The 15,871-nt window shown below is 42.0% G+C and overlaps 1 protein-coding gene across 4 annotated transcripts in view; it reads right to left on the bottom strand.

Annotated features, from left to right (window-relative positions):
* LOC126484579 (semaphorin-1A) overlaps positions 1-15,871 on the bottom strand; it is an 893,741-nt gene that overhangs the window by 681,891 nt on the left and 195,979 nt on the right. The window lies entirely within an intron of this gene.

Here is a 15,871-nt window from a genome sequence, read left to right as displayed (position 1 = left end):
TTTCGTAAATCAATCATCGTAACAGTCGTAATCAGAACACAACAAAAACATGGATAGCAAATTTTGTTAAAAAATACAAAATTGGTCTGTATTTCCATTTGCTTTCTGAGAGCATTCCAGATCATTCAAGAGCATTGTGAAAATGAACATTCAAAAAATTGCAAAACTTCAGAATTTCCCGCTTAAAAATACTGTAGACAGCTCAAAAATATGATTAAGTACTCAAATTCAATGAAGTATTAAACAATACCCTAATCTGAAATAAAAGTACTCTGTCACTCATTTACTGATTTCTGTGTAGAAAATAGAGATGTACCGAAACATTCGAGAATATTTTAACAACATTCGAAGAGATTCATCGACGCTCAAGAATACTCACAGAAGCTCGGGATCATCATACCTTGAGACACATGCCAATTTAAAAAATGTGCCTTTAAATACATAAATTATAAAACTAAACTAAATCATCATATTCTCAATACAGCTCTATTTAATTTAGTGGAAGAAAACTGCTTTGTCTTCACTTTATTTCATATTTTATTAACTTATTCTTTTTCAATACTTGCTTGTGAACTACAATTAGAAATAAGAGTGAGATAAGCACGATCCTTTAAATTAAGATCACGATATAACAACGTTCGCACTTGTGCCTTATTTATAAAGATACCAAACAAATCGCAGTCTTTTGGAAACTGCCCTTCGGTAGATACAAACGGAGTCCTGTTTTTCCTATATCTTTTCCAGACGTTAGACTTCCTTCAATTATATTGTTTACTAACTGTTTCACGGTTGTTCTTGTTCCATCACATAATCTTAGTGACTCTATATGAGTCAACAAAATAATTGGTGATCATATTTTTAATCTTTAACCTTGTGCAAGCGATCCCGGCATTTGCATCGAATTCAAAAAATCAGCTTGTTAAGAGATACTTCGAGTATTTCGGTGTAAGGAAAAAGTGGTATCAAGTGGCTCGTTGTAGAGTAAATGCATTTCGTCTCATCCTTACCCTCATTTATCTTCGTACCTGTAGTGCACTGAAAATATCTGCATAACACAGCAAATATCTACCATTCGCTCACGCTACTTGCTGCTGGCAGCAGTAATGCCAATTTAGTCTTCGCCCTCAAGCTTGCATTTAGTAATGCTCGGTTACGTCTCGGGTTTTGTTTCTCGGCGGTGTTAAAGAGTAATACATAGCAGTATGGGTAGGTTTACGCTTTACTGATGAGAAGATGATCGATACCCACCTCGTGTATGAGCTCACTGAATAATGGAATAGCGGTGGTATCAACATCACAGTATACAAAAAAATTTTGCAACTGTAGTAGACGCCTACGAGAAACCGGATCCTTCCGTGCTAGAATGGAAGGTATTGCAGGTTCTCTCGCTATTTTAAATGTATTTGGCAGAAATAAAGGTATCTAAGGTAACAAACCAAACAGATCAAAACTACGTCATTACTATCAAGATCAGCTGAACGGAATTGATATCTTGAAAACAAGTTACATGATGAACATCAACAAAAGTAAAATAAAGGTACTGAAATGTATTGGAATTAGATCAGATGACGCTAAGGACATCAGATTAGAAAATGAGAAACTAAAAGTAGTAGATGCATTTGCTATTTGGTTAGCAACATAACAGACGATGGCCGAAATAAAGAAACTATGAAATGCAGACCGACGTTAGCAAAGAAACCTATTTGGCAAAAGGAAAATTTGTAGCTACTAATATAAATTTAAATGTTAGTAAATCCTTTCTGGAAGTATTTGAATGGAATGTAGCTCCGTGCGGGAGTAAAACGTAGAGAATAAACAGGGTAGACAAGATAACAGGAGCTTTTAAAAGATGAATGCTCAAGATCAGATGGGTAGGTCGAGTAACTAAAGAGGATGTACTGAATCGAACTGGAGAAAAAACAAATTTAGGGGACATCTTGATTAAAAGAATTTATCAGTTTATTCAAAAAATGGTTCTAATGGCTCTGAGCACTATGGGACTTAACATCTGAGGTCATCAGTCCCCTAGAACTTAAAACTACACAAACCTAACTAACTTAAGGATATCACACACATCCATGCCCGAGGCAGGATTCGAGCCTGCGACCGTAGCGGTGGCGCGGTTCCAGACTGAAGCGCCTAGAACCGTTCGGCCACAGCGGCCGGCTATCACTTTATTACGACACATCCTGACGCATCAAGGAATCGTTAATTTCGTAATGGAAAGAAGTGTTGGGGGTAAAGTTGCAGATGGAAACCGTGGATTGAACACAGTAAGCGTATTTAAATGGATTTATGCAGTAATTTTACAGTGACTTCCAGAACACACTAGCGTGGGGAGCTGCAGCAAACCAGTTTTTGCTGAACAATAACTCCACCACCACCATTATTATAACGACAATAGCAACAATAGGAGGAGGAGGAGGAGGAGGAAGAGCAGCAGCAGCAGCTATTATTGGTAGAATCCTGAAGCGATGCAGTCCTTCAACGAAGGAAATTCCTTACAATACGTTAGTTCGTCCCGTGTCAGAGTATTGATCGTCTGTATGGGACCCTTACCAGTTAGGTCTGATTCAAGAGATTGGGAAGGTCCAAAGAAGAGCGGCAAGATTCGTGACTGGTACGTTTAGCCATCGCGAGAGCGTTACAAATCTCACAGGGAGTTTGAAGTGGGACACACTTGCAGATAGATGGCGCGCTAAACGGAAGGGGCTGCTCACTAAATGCCGAAATCCGATCTTCACCGAGGATGTAGAGCATATATTATTACCACCAACTTTCAAATCGCGCAATGATCACCATTCAAGGATAAGGGAAATTAGAGCTCGTACTGAGGCCTCCAGACAGTCGTTTTTCCCTCGCGGTAGCGTAGTATATATGTAGATGTATAGATGTAGAACAACGAACCACCAGAGACAACCGATGCCTTATACCGAAATACTCAGAAAATATCCCTGAAAAGACTCCGATGTTTTTTTCGATGGAGTTCAAGTTCAGTGGCGTGCAACCGAACAAGGTGCCACAGTGGCACAATACAGAACATTTTGCGTTGTCGGGTCCTGTCCGGGTAGTGAATTTTAGTTCCGTAATCTCTTTTCCTACCACAATTCCCATTTCCAAACACACAACAAAAACAAAATGATACCGACAAATATGGTGGCCCAATGGCGCCTCATCACGGCTTACGCCGCTCTGCACGGCAGCTAGGCAGGCTGAAACAGGTATGCAACGCGTCGGTCCCCTACAAGCCCCACGGTAAATATTCCACGGGGATTAGCTGTCCGTCATCCCGCATGCGAAACGCGCATCACAGCGGGACAAACGCTACGAGAGGGCGGGAAAGGGAAGGGGGCGCTCAAATGCTATCGATTGGGCACAGTGACATGGAAGTCTGCTGTCGTCCTTGCCACCAGGGCATTCAAAAATCCTCCTCAGTGCTTCAGAATGGTTACAACTTGTGCAAACGAACCCGCGTTTACCCACGTACCGGGAGAGGTATCTCAATCATTAAACCAGATTCAAGTGTTCCGCAGTTGCCCTTAAAGCGAGTAGCACGATGGTTTCTTCGATATGAAGAGGCTGATTTTCTTTCCATTCACAGTCGAAACTCGTGATTAAATTACTGACATCGTGATCGACATTTTTGTTTTTGTAAACAGTGCTGAAAGGCTTCCATGTACGTAAAAAATGGTTCAAATCTGTGGTGTGCGTACTGTAAGGGCTTTGGTACACACACCATCAGATTATTTGACTTGTCGCTCTAACGAAGCAGGCGAGTGTCAGCAATATGTCTCGTGGTCTAGTTGTGGCGTGTTTATCTTCTGCCGTTAGGTCTGACGATAGAAATGCCACTTGCGCGCTTAGAGTAGCAGATTGACGGTGACCAACTTTAAACAGAACTTGATCAATTTTCACACATATTTATTACAATAATAAAAATCATAAACCTTACTTAACTTGATTCTGGATGCTATTTACAATTGACAATCTGAAGTTCCTTTGGTCTTGGTACGTTAATCTTATTCTCACATATCTCTGATGCTTGACAAAGTGTCTATACATTTCTCTTCATGGCTATGTACAGGAATATGATAATCTTATTAGGCGCAGACTGAAACTTGACCATAGACTGGTACAGACAAATGCAGACTAATGCAGACTGACTAATCGGAGGTCTGTACACTCGTTATAATACCTCGAGCGTTCAGGTATCACTGCGCGAGTGTGATCCACGAGGAGAAAAGGTTCTACGTTAGCAGCAATCTCATTGGCTGCGTTACATATTAATACGCGGATCGGCGGAAGCACGATTTGGTCCGTCTCTGAGACAGCGCCATCTCGTAGTGCGGAGAGGGACGAGCGCTGCGCCTACGCTGTTGTGCTTAGCGGGGCGCGCTCTATTGGGAAAGTTGTGTACGCGCTGACTACGCGGAACTATGTACACAACAAAATGGCTCTGAGCACTACGGGACTTAACATCTGAGGTAATCAGTCCCCTAGAACTTAGAACAACCTAAGGACATCACACACATCCATGCCCGAGGCAGGATTCGAACCTGCGACCGTAGCGGTCACGCGGTTCCAGACTGAAGAGCCTAGAACCGCTCGGCCAGACCGGCCGGCACTTAAAAAAACACGGCAAAACCGAACCACTAAAAGCTGATATAGTCTGTATTTTATTCGCTGACAATTAGTTTCGGTCAAGCAGTCATCTAGAAGTCATGGATTACACTATATAAAGTTAAAGGAAGGTTCATTGGCGTCAAATACACAATAGTTTTCAGTTCCAGAATCAGTTTTTTGAGAAACATTATGACAGCCTGCTTTATATCTTGTTGGTCCAGCTTTGGAACGCAATACAGCAACGATTCTGCGTGGCCGTGTCATGGATTCGAGAAGTCCTTAGCAGCTTCCCGAAGGTACGTGATACCAGATGTCTACGCTCATGTCACACAATTCCCATGAACTGCTGGCCGATGGATTGTGGGCGTGGAGATGGCGCCCAATACCATCCCAGATGTGTCCGATCGGGCTCAGATCGGGCAAATTTTGCGGCCACGACATCGACGTGAATTCACTATTATGCTCCTCAAACCACTGTATCTCCGTTTTGGCCTAGTCATGCCGGAGGACGCTCTATCATGGTCGGGGAAGATATCAAACATGAAGGGATGCAGGTGGTCTGCAACAATGAACGCAAAACCTAAAGCTGTGACGGTGCCTTCGATTATTGCCACAGGACCCATCGATGCGCAAGTGAATGTCTTCCTTGGCATGTTACTGCGCTATTTGGCCTTGTCCGTATCTCGGTGCAAGTTTCGCGCACTCGTTGCCTAGATGACGGCATATACATATACGACAATCGACCTGATATAACAAGAAGCGTGATTATCCGACGACGCTACACGTTTCCATTGAGCCAAAGACCAGTCTGTATTATCCAGTGCCCACTGCAGGCTTAACTGACGATGTCGTGTCAACACGGGAACATGTAGGACTCGTTTGATACGGAGCTCCATATTCAACAATGCGCGCTAAAAGGTGTGCTCAGATACACTTGTGGCTGCACCGGCATCGTGATTTGTCGCCAGATCTGCCACAGATCGCCAGCGACTTCCGAGAGACCCTCACGACGCGACCACGCCAATAACCGACCAGCGTCCCCTTGTGAGACGATCGTACCCACGTGCCTGACCTTTTTCAAAGTCGATTAAATCAGTGGACATCCATTTGCTGGCCGGGTCACGTGCTCGCATCCCCACCAGGCAGCATTCAGTCTCCCGGTGCGTATTAGCTATAACTTTGTTTCACCACTAGTGTAGTACTGTAGTTACATTTGTGAGAGACAGATACTGCAACTGAAAAAGCCTGAAGCATCTGGGAACGATGGGTGCAATAAAAAAAATCACTTAAATCGTAGTAGTTGTTTTCTCATCTACAAAATAAACATCATGGAACAGCTTTCAGTACAAAGCAAATGAAGTACATTTCATTCAAGTTCGCTTTCGAGCACGTACCTAGAAAGATAACCTAAGTTCTGATTTAGTGGGAAACTACCAACCTTACATTTCTGGGGCGGAATTTCAAAGTAATGCTCAGAGTCGCCAGCCGCATAAAATCTGTCCAGATACATGGTCAGAAGTGATTTCCCGCACAACAATAATTTTTTTCGATCATCATCTTTCCATCGTGAGGGAAGCCAACGAAAAATGATTTATTAATTGCGTAGCAGACATCAAGGAGAAATACTTAACTCAGTATGTGTGTCTGTCCGATGAAATCAGCATTCACGCGGCGTCCGGCAGCTGATAGAGGCAGGATGCCTAGAAGGACTAAAAGGGAGCCAAGGACACCTGCGCACACCTGCTTGAGTTGCAGATGTTACTCTTTTGTTGACGTGCTTGGCTTCAGGCAACTCGTTCTAACGCCACGAAAATTCTTTGCTGCGGTATCAAAACGCTACTCGACTCTCTCTCTCTCTCTCTCTCTCTCTCTCTCTCTCTTTTGTTAAGTGGACACATCGAACCATTTGAAGATCGGAACTATGAGCTTTCAGATCCTTTAACCACCTTTGTTTTGCTGATGACATTGAACTGTCGTCCCCTAATCCAGGTAAACTTCTTGACGGTCATTAATAAATGGAGAATAGGTATGTCATTTGCTGCTGCACTTCCGCACCCTCGATTTTTTAATGAGGCGAACTCCCATGTATGAAGTAGCTTAAAACGTCTGTTTACTTTACAAATGAGTTGATGTGTTAAATATTTGAAGCTATCCACGTAAAAGACGCTCTGTTTTAAAAACAACTTGTTTTCTCACATTTTTATACCGTCCTATCTTCTGTCCTACTTTGATATAATTTGGCAGGTACTTTCAGTAGTTCTTGTGGATAGATAGAGTTATCTACGAAGAAGTAATATACTAAAACGTCATGCCTGATGCTCAAAATTTGACTGCATAAACAGCGGAAATGTAGTAACCGGTATTTTTTTTCTTTTATTATCATTTGATGGCTGACAGTGGAAAAATTTTACAGAAAGTCTGACATTATGTGTAAAGTTCGTCGGAAGTAGCTAAGTGCTGTCATTCACAAATACCTCGTGAATGAAGTCCGGGTATTTGCGCACCGCGAGTTACGCTGGCTCCAGAAATATACACAGATTCTAACTTTAATATTTGACTTACTGTGTTAAGGTTACATCTCTCAATGAGTCGATTATGACAGTATTTTGAATTTTTAAATTCAATCAATAATTATATGGAATGAATCATATGTGCAGTGCCCCTGCAAGCTGTTAAATAGGCACCCTGCAACTGGGGCTGTGCACTGTGTTAGCTGTTTAACCTTCAAGCGCTCGCGCGGGCGGTGAAGTGACCGCCTTTTTGCAATTTCGCGCCATACTTACTCCACAAAAGTAACGAGGCGGCGGGAGCGACATGTATTCTCTAGTTGCACCTTTTTCCGACAGATGCCGCTCAAAGTTCGTCCAAGTCGCACCTCTCTGCCTCTCAGGACAAGTTCAAATAGGTCCGAACACGTTCGGCGGTCAGTTTACCGCCTTGCGAGCGCTTACGGCACTTACAAAAACGGTCAGTTTACCGCCTTGCGAGCGCTTACGAGACTTTGTTCTGCTCGTCTACTTCGGAATGTAAGTATTTCTTTTTGTAATTCCCTTATAATCCTTCAATTTTATAGACTCTTCCAATTCTCTTGTGAATATGCATGTGCTCCAGAATTTCAACATCAAGAACAACACAAAGGTGGCCTACATGTATATTTTTCCGCTTACTCGAATTGGCAGGAATAAATTCGTTACGCATTTTTCAATTCAACACAGATAATATGAAAGAAAAAACGAGAAGGTAACTCTTACATGCGTTATCTTTGGAACTGATGAGCGAAAACTTGAAAGAAAGAGCTAAATTGAAGCATTTACCAAAAGATTTGTTAATATTTTTGGAAAATTACAGAGAGAGTGACGTAGTTTATCCAGCTGTATCAACCCCTACAAGGAGAGGAATATGTTATTTGTGTGGCTCAAAAAAGAATATAAAAACAAAGTGAGAATGCGGTGAATGTGGAAGAAACGTCTGTCTACGACATTCAACCACGACAGTTACGTGCAATAATTGTTGTCAGCCTCAAAACGAAAATGAAATGCATACAGACTGATCAGCATTTTTCATCTGACAGAAATGTTTGTGACGTTTTCAATCAAAAATTCTTTTTTCAAAGCAAAATTAACTTTTCTTGTGACGAGTTAAGACAATGAATAATTCTAGTCTTAAGTATTACATTATATAGTCCCAAAACATTGCAATTAAAAAAATGTTCATATATTTCATTTGGGTATTTGGCTTCCTTTTTGTATTCCATTGTATATTTTATTGTTAAATAAATAATTTTGATTACAAATGTGTTTCCAATATTGTGTGAGATATCCTATGTCGATATTCTATGGAAATATGACCTTTAAAAACGGAAAACCCCATGAGATCGATGAAAACTGTCGGGCGGTCGGCCGACCGCCCGCGCGAGCGCTCGAGTGACTATTTCTAGCGCGAGCGCATGAAGGTTAATAATATAGGTAGCTACCCACATTAAGAGAAACCACACATCGTCACTACAGCTACCCAGTGCGAGGGCATGACCAGAAGAACTGCAACAAGGAGCAGGTAGAAGTCCGCTAAACTCTTATTCAAGTGATTAATTCAAGGACGGACGAACCTCACCTCGCCTTCCTACTTGAAATAGTTTTGCCCTGTATATCCGTACTGCTCATGGCTGAAGTGCTTGCCGCTAACTGACAATCGTATGAATGCTTCGTGTATGTTCTTTCGGACAGACCCCTCGCCGAATCCGCAGCTCTGATACTTATATGTAAACTGAAAGTGGAAAAAGGGGGGGGGGGGGGGGGAGAGAAGAAAAGGGAAGGCATTGCTGATTAAGCTGTATCGGTACATAACGCGCAATTATCGGGCGAAGAGTGAAATGTCTGCCGGATTGGATTCGAACCCGGGATCTCGTGCTAGGAGGAGCGCTAACCACTGCCCCATATGGATCACAGTGTCCATCGCAACTGAGTGTACTATTTCGGCACGCCTCACATTCCCACGGCACCCATTTTCATTAGTCACCGCTGATTTCGCGTATTGTCCCGGTGCAGCTGATATCAGTAATCTTTTTCCTTTTCTTTTTCCCCCTCCACCTGCGATTTTCACCTAATTGACAATGTTAGTGGCAAAGCGCATGAGGGCACCACAAACCGAATTAGCATCCTGACCCACCAGACAAACGAATGAATCAATTCAGGTAGCTGTTTTAAGACAGCCTACAACATGTGATCCATTTAAAAAACTGACATATTGGCAAACGAAAGTATACCATCTTTTAATGTTTGTATAATAATAATTTATTATGTCGAAAAGACTTAAAATATGTGACCATTGTAATTCATTGACATATTTTATACGACTTCATGATGCTGAGAACGCATAACTGGAAATGTTGCGTTACATCGGTGGAGTTACTAGCGGATTAATCATATCTGAATTGTGCAATCAAGTACTGAAACTGGTTACGTCAACACTGTAATTTTTAAGCCATCTTCGAAGGAATACATTATTATACAGGGTGATCAGAAAGTCTGAAAAGCTTGTAAAGGTGTTGCACGGTAGGCTCCACTGAGAAATAATTGTAAGCAAAAATTCTATACGGTTACCGCGTTTATTACCATTGAAGTTAGCCAATCAGGCCGTTACCGCGAATATTGAATCGACACGCCAGATACAATAATAGTGAGTTGTTCTCATGGCGTACATGACAGCGCATGACACTACTCAACCTTTCACACGGGTCCGATCCTTAAAATCGTCACATGTCCAGATTTTGTATCGCCCTCCTGTCTGGTTTTAGGAAACCAAACGATGAACACGTTTGGCGACACCGTCTCTGGCGGGCCGCTTCAACTTGCAACGCAACGGCCTGATTAACTTCAATGCTACTTAACTCTGGAACAGCGCAGCGTATCGAATTTTTTCTGAACAATCATTTCTCAACACAACCTACCCTGCAACACCCTTAGAAGTTTTTCTGGCTGTTTCTGACCATTCTATATAAAAATGAAACCGATATTTACTGATAGCCAGTGTACCCACAGCCAAGTTGAAAATCTGAAACTATGTCGCCGTTCGCCGCTGTTCTCCTTGCAAGTCAAAGTTCCAGATGATTCTAGATTCTAATAGGTTACAGCAGCATTGTATGTTAAAGTAGCTACTTTTTTACGAGGCAACAACGACAAATGTGATTATAGAACGTACAGCCATGTAGGTGAATACTACCTTTTCAACAACATAATATGTACAAACCTCGTGCAAACTATACTGTCCCATTATTCTTTGCTTTACAGCTCTAACGTAAAGAAAAATTTACAAATGACATAAAGTGTCAGTGGCCCAATTTTGGTTCCAACAATTATTACGTAAAACACGTTTTCATTCTACTGACCTGAATAAAACTACCCATGGCTAGTGGCGTAAAAATATCGAAACATCTTCATCTTCGGGTAATAAAGAAATTAGTTGTATGAACAATCGGAATACTTGGATTCCCATAATACACTCTCTCAGTTAATTACATAGTACGTAGTAGGTGCCTGTTACGCAAAGGTAGCGTTAGTATGCTTGGTAATTTCGGAGGCTTTTGCTGCAGCATTCCTGAATAAAATCTTCTAGGTTTACAAGCCGCGATATTTCGAATAAAATCGTCGCATTTTTGACAGCTATCTCGAGTATTCAGAGTCAGCAGTTTTACTTCTGATGACGATGGCGGAGACTGCTGTTAAAAAACCCTACGACTTCATTCGAAATGACAGGGCTTGAATAATGATAGGATTTATTTACGTTTCGCGATTAACCAACATAGTTTTTCAATAGTTTTGACGCTCATATTAAGAAATTGTGCTTTCTCTCCTCCATCCCTTCTCTTCCACCAAAATATTAGGAGTTACCACTGAAGAAAAAACCGAAACTGCCGCGCGGGATTAGCCGAGCGGTCTGGGGCGCTACAGTCATGGACTGTGCGGCTGGTCACGGCGGGGGTTCGAGTCCTCCCTCGGGCATGGGTGTGTGTGTGTGTGTTTGTCCTTAGGATAATTTAGGTTAAGTAGTGTGTAAGCTTAGGGACTGATGACCTTAGCAGTTAAGTCCCATAAGATTTCACACGCACACACAAAAACCGTAACGGGCCATACTTTTTGAACGAATGGTTTATTTCACGGTAACTAGGCCGTAGTTCATGGTTCAGCATGGCATTTTAATGAAGCATAGCCCTATGTTGTATTGTACAAACAGAAGTTTTTTCTCAAAACGAAAATGTGTAATGTCTACGAGAAATATTCGCTGTTGTCTGACGATGGGCCTCGCCCGGAAACTAGGTGGTTATTGTTGTGGTCTTTAGTCCTGAGACTGGTTTGATGCAGCTCTCCATGCTACTCTATCTTGTGCAAGCTTCTTCATCTCCCAGTACCTACTGCAACCTACATCCTTCTGAATCTGTTTAGTGTATTCATCTCTTGGTCTCCTCTATGATTTTTACCCTCCACGCTGCCTTCCAATACTAAATTGGAAACTAGGTATGGTAAAATAAATCATTCTTTCAAAAAGTATGGCTGTTTCAGTTTTTTCCTCAGTAACCAAAATGTAAATGTCGTACGGTACAAAAGTTTACAGGTTCAGTGGATGTTTGCAAAATAAGAAGCCGTCCTGCGATTTATTCTCATAAGCCTTTAAAAATGGATGGGAACGATAGAAGAGAAAGGTAAGAATCATCAATATCTAGTATGCGATGTAAGTCGCATAATCGACAGGTACCATTAATTTGCTACGGAACAACATTACAACACAATGCAGAAAGAATTTAATGATTTAGTTGACTATGAAATGGCAAAAAATGAGGACTATCGACAGATGTGCTTCATTCTTCTGTGCACCAAGAAGCATTTTGTGTTAAATATGCAGGCATGCAGCACATGAAGAAACTATTTGTACGAATAATAAAATTTCGGAAACCGCACGCATTATTCCACTGCCTGTTACAACAGTTTTTGAAGGACCTGTGCGAAGAACAATTCAAAAAGTATGGCTGTTGCAGTTTTTTCCTCACTAACCAAAATGTAAATGTCGTACGGTATAAAAGTTTACGGGTTCAGTGGATGTTTGCAAAATAAGAAGCCGTCCTGCGATTTATTCTCATAAGCCTTTAAAAATGGATGGGAACGATAGAAGAGAAAGGTAAGAATCCTCAATATCTAGTATGCGATGTAAGTCGCATAATCGACAGGTACCATTAATTTGCTACGGAACAACATTACAACACAATGCAGAAAGAATTTAATGATTTAGTTGACTATGAAATGGCAAAAAATGAGGACTATCGACAGATGTGTTTCATTCTTCTCTGCACCAAGAAGCATTATTGTAAAGTTCGTTGGTTAATTCAAGGAGCATAGCTGAAACGATTTATCGATTTAAAATTCGCTACTGTTGAATCTGTGAAGGAAACAGGACAGCAGCAACGAAAATGAGAACATCTGGAATGGACTGCAGATCTCACATTTTAGATCAATTTGACTGCGGACTGACGACAGTAAGACACTGAAAAGTGAGAAACAATTTGTATCTGATTTGATGGGGATGCATTTAAAAAGAAAATCGCATTGTGACAGTGAAAAATTCTGACAAAAACACTGTCCATTCCTGTAAGCTCACTGGTGTCAAGAAGAAAACGAGGTCTGAAGAATGCATTGCGGTCTTGAAATAATTACAAGGATAGCTTTCTAAACGTTCTGATAACACTGTCAATCTTGCAACTGCTTTCGATACCGTTTGCAGTTTCAGTTGAAAGCGCCTTTGCATGCATGTAGGGTACTAATTGATCTACAATGTAATTCCCGTTTAAAACAAATTCCTTTACATTAATATTGTCCAGGAGGTCCACGTTGTTTTGCTAGGTAAGAGTTTCCGCGTCTTCAGAATGAGGTTGCAAACGTGAGAAAATATTTAGATTAACATGTGGTCATGTGTGTCAGGATTTCTTCGATTATGAAAGTGAGCCAGTCATGATTATATGGCATTGTAAAATGTTTGTACCAGATAAAAATTATGTCTTCCCAAGGAGAATAAAACGAACTGAAAATTTGTTTTGTTTGTTATCTATGTTGTTGAGAAATATGGAATCATGTTGTAAGCAGTGCGACTGGACTGCCATTTAAATGAGATGCTTTCTTGCCCCTCCTCATGCTCAGAGAGCGTGGCGTGGCAGTGGGGGGAAGCGTGCAGTCATGCGAGACAGCTACGGACACGAGCAAGAACACTGCTCCCGCGCCGAATTCTTCGCTGTCCCTGGTGTAACTTTGCGTGTATACTGCAATGTGATGTTTCTGTTGTTATGGATGACGGAAAAGGAGAGGGTAAAACCCGGTGCGACACGTAGCACACTCCTCTCTAATAAATCCAAGGGAGCTGTCGAGCTTAAAGGTGGATCACCGTCAACTGTGTCCATACCCTCCCTTCATGAAACACTGCGGTGAGGTTTGAAATTTAATTCAGGTAATTGGCGCACGGACTGGTGATCAGGTTCTTTACCCACTCCCTCTCCTCTCCTTGCCGGCCAAATACTGGCCGTAAAAGTTGCATCCTCCAGCGGGATTCCAACCGATTTACCTCAGAGGCGAGCACCGCTGCACAGGCACGCTTTAGCGGCTTCTGCTTCGGTGGTGGGTTTCTTCTTCAGTTACTAAATAATAATCAGTTGTCGCTGCTCTCCCTTCATTCCTTTGTTTATATCTTGGGTACGCAGTTGCCAGCAAGAGGCACTATAAGGGCCTGGTGTGACTATTAGGCGACCACAGTATTATTGGCCCTGGGAGTGAGTGCGCCTCGGTGGGCTAGTCGTTGGTTCTTATCGTGATATTTTACGGGGACACGCTGAAACACTTCACAGTATACACACAACTGTCATGAAATCATTCGCAATGCGATGTGTTGGCCTTACAAGGGAAGGGTCTGTCATGTGGGTCACCCCTTTTGATCAAGTTTTGCAAGGACGTTCTATATTGAAAATAAAGAGGTACGTCTTTCGGCTTTTTGCTAGACAGTCCTGTAGTTTCTGAAAGAATAGAGGCCGAAGATGTTGATGGAAATTCGTATTTTCAATACTATACACCAAAAGAGTATCTAAAAACAAACATTTTTATTGATATAATACGGGATGCAAAGTTAATAGTATTCGAGTTATTGACTTTTTGTGTTTTCATGCTGTCTCTTGGGCATCCGTCACTCAATGTGTTGAGCAGAGCAACATCGGCTGTCGGGCAGGCAAGGCATTTGCTTAACAAACTGCTGGTCCGTATTCGACTCTTTGTTGTGACTTTTTTTGTCGTTCGATATTTTTCTCGATTTATCCGATGTTGTGATAATCGGAATACCTTTCTTTCCCTTCTTTTTTTTAAGTAATAAAGCTTCGAGAGGTGGGATTAATTTATCAAATAAGTGTATACCATGTACTGAAAATTATTTTCACTGCGATACATGACGCACCGTGAAAGTGATAGCAGCGAAATGTACCTCTCTTTGTCAACAGTGTGGCGTTTACTTTTTCCGACAAGTAGCGAATTTCGCCGCACATCTTCAATATCAAGCGACATCACAGCGAAGCAGAGAATTCCAAGACAGAGCGAATGCCATAAAAATTCATGCGTTAATCCACAACAAGTTGTGCACGCCTGTCTTTCAAGATATGCTTATACACGGTTGGTGCGCATTGAAATTAGTATTTAATAGATCTGTTTTTAGCAACGTGAATCAGATATTTTTCCCACCAATAAGATACTGGAGCACACGTCAATGTGGCGAGATTCCGTTCCTGTGTTGCGCATGGTGCGAGATATACTTGTTTTGCCTGTTTCTATGCTAAGATCTACCCCATTATTTGCGAGAAAGTTCACCAGTAGACGATCAGTTAGGATTACCAAATAGTATACTTGGGGTACATTTTTGTACTACATACCACGACTGAAATAACTGTCAATATTTTATATGTACTTATTTGATTATTAATCACAGCCGGCCAGGGTGGCCGAGCGGTTCTGGGCGCTGCAATCTGGAGCCGCGCGACCGCTACGGTCGCAGGTTCGAATCCTGCCTCGGGCATGGACGTGTGTGATGTCCATGGGTTAGTTAGGTTTAAGTAGTTCTAAGTTCTAGGGGACTGACGACCACAGCAGTTAAGTCCCATAGTGCTCAGAGCCATTATTAACCACACCGCTCGATGTTTTATTTTAAAAAAATGCAAAGGAAAGTATTCCGATTATTTTTACACCGAAAAATATCGAAAACAAAACGCGTTGTCCAAGGATCGAGCAGGTTCAAATGGCTCTGAGCACTATGAGGTCATCAGACCCCTAGAACTTGAACTACTCAAACCTAACTAACCTAAGGACATCACACACACCCATGCCCCTGGCAGGATTCGAACCTGCGACACTAGCGGTCGCGCGGTTCCAGACTGAAGTGCCTAGAACCGCTCGGCCACAACGGCCGGCGATCAAGCAGGGATCGGCAGTTTGGCGTAAAGGCGTTCCTCCGCGGTGAGGCTCTTCGACTGCACTTCGGTCCAGCTGATCCCCGCGATTACTGCAAACTTAGTTCGGGTGCATCATTTTTGGTAGTCGGGACTGAGTCCGCGCTGTCCCGGTGCTTCTTACAATTCCAAACGCAGAGCATTTTGTGATGGCAGCCGATACTCAACGTAGAGCACGAAAACAAAAAAAAGGTTAACAACTATAACATTATTAACTCTGTACCTCATATC

The sequence above is a fragment of the Schistocerca serialis genome, chromosome 6 (genome assembly GCF_023864345.2).
Source record: "Schistocerca serialis cubense isolate TAMUIC-IGC-003099 chromosome 6, iqSchSeri2.2, whole genome shotgun sequence".
NCBI classification, from domain to species: Eukaryota; Metazoa; Arthropoda; class Insecta; order Orthoptera; family Acrididae; genus Schistocerca; species Schistocerca serialis.
Note: the sequence above shows the minus strand (reverse complement) of the source record. Positions and strands in the feature narration are given on the sequence as shown.